The sequence below is a fragment of the Cibotium barometz genome, chromosome 29 (assembly GCF_041138505.1).
Source record: "Cibotium barometz isolate CiBa-2024 chromosome 29, ASM4113850v1, whole genome shotgun sequence".
Taxonomy (NCBI): domain Eukaryota; kingdom Viridiplantae; phylum Streptophyta; class Polypodiopsida; order Cyatheales; family Cibotiaceae; genus Cibotium; species Cibotium barometz.
The window spans coordinates 19536418-19542417 of NC_141074.1; positions in this window are offsets into that span (position 1 = coordinate 19536418).

The following is a 6000-nucleotide window of genomic DNA, read 5'->3' on the forward strand; positions in this document are numbered from 1 at the left end:
GGTGGTTTTACTTTGTTGGGGCAAGTTTCATTGGGTTGTGGGGTCTCTCTCTCTCTCTCAGAGATTTTCACATGGCTCCTCACTCTTTGGAGCCTCACATCGGATTTGAAAGTATCCAGAGTATCCATCACATACTGAATACAACTCATGACCTGCAACTTGATCCAAAATCTCATCCTGAAAGGGTAGAGGATAATAATCCCTCTTTGTACATGCATTCAGAGGGCGAAAGTCCACACACACATGCCATTTTCTACCCTTTTTGGAAGTGACTACAACTAGGAAAATCCACTCTGAATTCTCTACTGGAAAAATAGTTACCTCATTCTTAAGCACCTCCGCTTGCACTACTTCCAAATGCCTTAGCCGCTGTACCATTGGATTACTTTGGGGCTTGAGATCAATCTTGTGCTCTACTAGGGTAACTTGGCATACTTGTGAGTAGCTCTTTGCAAAAAGGTTAGGAAATCCATCCAACATTTTTAAGTAATTCTCCCTTTCAGTACCTGCTATGGACGCATCAAGAAGAATTTCATTCTATTGGGGGTGAAGACTAGTGAGGCCACATCTCCTTTCTTGAACATGGTTGAAGAAGCTTTCCCTTCCAAGGCTCCATTGTCTTCAGCATCCCCTCGATCCCTTCCTAGGGAAATACCAAATGCAACTCCCTCCATCTCCCCTTCTGAGATGGAATCCTCAGAGCTACCCCTTGTCTCCTCTTCATTGGATGACTCTGACTCTGAACTTTTAGAAGTTGAAGGTTCACCTCTTACCACTTTCTTACCGACGACTCTTGATGTTGTAGTGGACCTTCTTATTCTCACCTTGTAGAATAAGATCACCTGTCTCCCACTTTTGAATTGCCTTCACTTGGCGAAGCCATGGCCTACCCAATATCAATGGGTAATGCTTGCCTTTATCTCCTTCATGATTCAAGCTAGAGAGTAAGGGTTAACATTGCTCAGCGGGGCAGACAATCGTAAAGATTTACCTATGGTCCCCAAAGTCTTTTCACATGCTCATTACTGCTAAAACCATTGGTACATCCAAAGGAGGGCGACAACAAGGCAAGGGCTACCTTGAGAAGTCACAGGCCCACCAAGATAATAACTCCTTATCCCACTTATCATGAATCATCAAAGAGGTCCAAAATTGGGTTAAGCATGAGAAGCTAATGCTAAATGAGACATTCACATGTAAAGAGAGTGTTTGAATAAGGGTTTGAAGATAAGAGAATGGCAATGACACAAAATGCTCAATTGAGGAGGCTTCATTCATTTTTTTGAAAGGGAGAGGAGGGCTCCTTTTATAGGTGGAGAATCACCCTCTCTTCCATTGTTACAAATTACAACATAAAAATCTTCAACCCTTCAGTGACATAAGGGTAGATGTCACCATCAATTGTCCTCTTAGGCTAAGTCTTCTATTTATTATTAAATTGAAGACTTTTTGACTTTGAAAGTGTGATGAGATAATTGCCAAGTCTAAGTGGCATGTAGGTGGAGATCCCATTTACACATGGCATAATTCTCCTCTTCCATGTAGGAATTCAAGAAGAATCTTTCCCAATTATGCACCTACACACACTCCTCCACATGCCTTCCACACTCCCCAACTTGTAGCCTTATGGTGAATACTATATTAATAAGACAATTAAAATCCATGTGAGTATGAAGGCCCACTTTTATTTTCCACATCACTAGCCTATCTACCATACCAAAGTATTTATCAAGTACACTTGTGGCATTTACAATGTGTGCACCCTAAATCAAGTAAAACCATTATATTTGAAGATAGAATGCTGTTATCAAGGTAGCCGCCAAGCCGCCGCATTACCACGCCGTTATTCCATTGTAGGCGCCGCAATCTTCTTGGACAAGTTTCCACCTTATTACCATTGAGAAACCATTAAAATATGTACAAAATTGAAAAACAAAAACCATTTCTTTCTTTAAAGCTTTTCAACATGTAATCCATAGGCTGCAAGAAGTCTAGTCTCATCAAGCCATTCTAATTGGAATAACCTCTCGGATATCTCATTTCCCTCAAGTTTTTCTAAAATTGCCACTGTTAAAGAGGTCACAATATATTCCATAGGCATAACCGCCTCCAACCCATACACCATTTGAAAGGGAGTCATTCCAGTAGAAATCTTATAGGCCCAAAGAGCAGCAACAAGAAGCTTTTGTTCCCAATCATTTCTTCGTTCATTTACTATTTTGGTCAATATGGTGTATAAGTCTTGTTAGTACTTTCTGCTTGCCCATTGGCTTAAGAATAGTATGACGAAGATTTTCTATTAACCACCATGAAGTCAGCCAAGAGAAAAGTGATCACCTCATTGATCATTAGGTAAAATATGGACTCTCATTTTTGCCCCTTAAGGATTTCCACACCTCCTCTCTCTAGAAAAATGGGCTCATGGTGAAATTTTTACAAATTAACTCAAAAGTGAGCGGAGTTTGGACATTTGGAATCTACTCTTCAAGACCTTTCCAATTATATATAGCATGATAAGCAATTTTGAATATTCAAGACGTCCCCAAATTCAACCAATTTGGGGACTTCTTGAATATTCAAAATTGCTTATCATGCTATATATCATTGGAAAGGTCTCAAAGAGTAGATTCCAAATGTCCAAACTCTGCTCACTTTTGAGTTGATTTGCAAAAATTTCACCATGAGCCCATTTTTCTAGAGAGAGAAGGTGTGGAAATCCTTAAGGGGCAAAAATGAGAGTCCATATTTCACCTAATGGAAATGAGTTCCTTTATCACTTACAAGTCCAGTGGATAGCCATATCGAGTTATGATATTTTTGTACAAGAATTTGGCAATACTTTGAGCGTCAGCTTTCATAGTGGCATGGGCTTTTTCACGTTTCAAAAAATAGCATGCTGCCACTATAATGTACCTTGCCCAAGATGATTTTACAGAAGGACTGATAGGTCTAACAAATTCCATCCACCACTTTTGGAAGACTTGTAGAGAGTAGACTACAGCCAAGGGCATAAGATTCTTGTTATGTGTTATAGTAGCGAATCTTTGGCATTCTTCACACCTTTTAAAAAATTTTGAGGCATCACCAAAGAGTGTTGGTGGTCACCATAGGCCTGATTGAAGCACTTTTCATGCACTGGTTTCCATGGCAAAATTTCCACCACCTAGTCCGCTATGAGCTTCTTCAACAAGGACAACTACATAGTCCGACTCAAGCACACATATCTGAAGAACTCTATCCCTGCCTAGCCAATATAATTACCCCGCAATTAGCTGATATAGTGCCGCCAACTTAATTAATCATCATGCCTATTCTTTAGACAATTCAGGGTTCATAGGTAGTCCATTCGTTAAAAAGTGCACAATGTTAAAGCTCCATTCAGAAACTATGTCTATTTAAAATAGACAAGCATTGGGCAAATCATCATCAATGTCTATCGGAGGTTCTCCATTGGTTACTCTAGATAGATGATATGGAAGCACATGTGATGATCCTTTCCTCGTAGTGATAGAGAAGTCAAATTCCATGAGGATCAATAGCCACCTAGTGATCCTTCCTATGGTACAAGGTCTGTTAACCAAATAGAGAAGGGCTTGATGGTCTACAAAGAACACAAATTTATTTACCAACAAATAGTGTCTAAACTTCTCGATAGCATAAACCAAGCCTAAGCCTTCCCTTTCTATGGTCGTATAGTTCTGTTCAACCTCGTTTAATCATCTACCTACAAAGCTTATATAAAAATCCATTTTGTGTTCACCTTGTTGGGCAAGTATAAATCCTATTGCATAGGTGGAAGCATCAATGTGGACATGAAAAATCACATCCCAACAAGGAGTGCAAAGAATTGGGGCTGAAGCTAGGGCCTTTTTTAATTTCTCATAGGATTCTTGGCATTCTTTGGTCTAGATAAAAATTATCAATAGTTTGTACAATAGTCCTGCTATATCAGCATACATGTATATGAATAATGGGTTATAGCCAACATGACCCATAACCTTTGTACTCCCTTAGCATTTGTAGGAGGAGGTAATTCTAGAATTACTTTGACCTTGCGGAGGTTAGTGGAGATCCCTCTCTTGGACACAATATGTCCCAGGATTATGCCATGTTTGACCATAAACTAACACTTTTTAGGGTTGAGAGAGATTCTATAAAGTCTGCACCTAAGGAAAACTTTACGTAAAAAATTTAAATGCTCCTTCCAAGATGAGTGCACCCCAAGGTCATCCATGAAGATTTCGAGAAATTCCCCTAGGTAGTCCTTAAAATCCTTAAAACCTTGACAATTTTTGTGAAGTTTGGTCCTCAGACTCAAGGCTATCTTTCAGACTTAGAGGTTCTGCCTCCATTTTATGAATTGAAGTGACTTGGTTAAGGTCATCACCCAAGGTTTGAGTCAACTCATCAAATGATGCCATTGCCCCAACATGCTGAAGGAAATGTTTTTCATTTTCTAGCTCAAGATGGGGTATAGGGTTTATACTGACTGGCCTTTTTCATATTTTTCTAATTTTCTTTTTGGCTTTGAGAATACATTTAGAAATTTCTTCAGCAAAACTTTTCCCAGCAAGGTAGAAAGCAATAGGGTCGTCACTTTGCAAAGACGCATTCAACATGTAAAGAGATATCTTCTCATTATTGGCATTCATGAATTTTTTTCCTATCGAGTTTGAAACTACGTCTATCGTAGCCAACAATTGCATCCAGTTCTCACAGTAAGTGGGGTCTAGAATAGATGCAATCTCTTTCTATTCTTCAGAGACTTTTGCTTCAACTTTTCTTAGACTAATGTCTATTTCCTCATCAAGGAGCTTTTTCTTTCAACGAAGACCCTGCTTTCTAAGGTTGTAGCCTTATGCCTGCACACCATACATACGTTTCTTTCAGTAGACTTTCCTGTGTGAGATGTGGTATCTGAATGGAGCTCCAAAGGAGTTTGACTCACTGGATGGGATTTATTACTCACCAAATCTACCACAATGATTTGTTCATTCTTCCGAAGGTAAATGTGGTTTATACCCCAGTCATGTATCATTTGTAATTGCCTCATAAATGGCCTTCCCAATATTATGCTGTAATTAGTAGGATGTTGGAAATCCATGATTATGAATGTATGGGAAAAGTGCATCCCATAGGTATCCATAGTCATGTGACTAATCTTACTCAGGGGCCTGTTAATAGAGCCATCAGCCATCTTGACTGATACACCTGTAGGTTCTAAAGGAGGTTCACCCCATCACATCCAGTAGGCTTTAGTCGTCACGATACTAACACCAACTTCACCATAAAAAATGGCAGATACTCGAATTTCTTTATAGAAAATAGGAATGGTTGCATTACTGATATTGCCCAAGTTTGTTGATGGGTACCTCAAGAATGCTCTGGTTGTCGAAATTATCATCCCTATCGATATCAAATTCTCCCTCCTCAGACTCCATGTCCAAGGACTCAATTGGCATTTGGTTTTTAACCATTGTTTTATAGATTCCCACAAGGTAGGATTTTCCTGTAAAAATTCCCCCAATGTCATTGTGATAGGTGTAAATAAGAGGGATTGCAACATATTCAATATCCTAGGTTGCTTTGTGTTTCTCAATTTTCTAGCAAGCCTTGGGAATATCATAGATCTCACTGTTACGGGAGGGAATCCTCTTTCTTTTCCACACTTATCCTTAGAGTTTAAATTACTCTCCAGGTAATTAGGAAGCGTGGGAATGGATTCTTTTATTTTCTCTTCGAGAGGTTTAAATTACTCTCCAGGTAATTAGGAAGCGTGGGAATGGATTCTTTTATTTTCTCTTCGAGAGGTTTAGTGGCATTGATAATAGAGGGAATCCTAGATCTTGGAGGATATCTATTTCTAAGCAATCATGAGACTCTGGCTGATCTTGATGATCTTGAATAGGTTTTATCAAGTTTTCAACTTGTCCTCATGTCCTTCCCAATGGCATTTCCTCGGCCTTATATCACCAGGCAATTCAAAGAGGTCTAACTCTT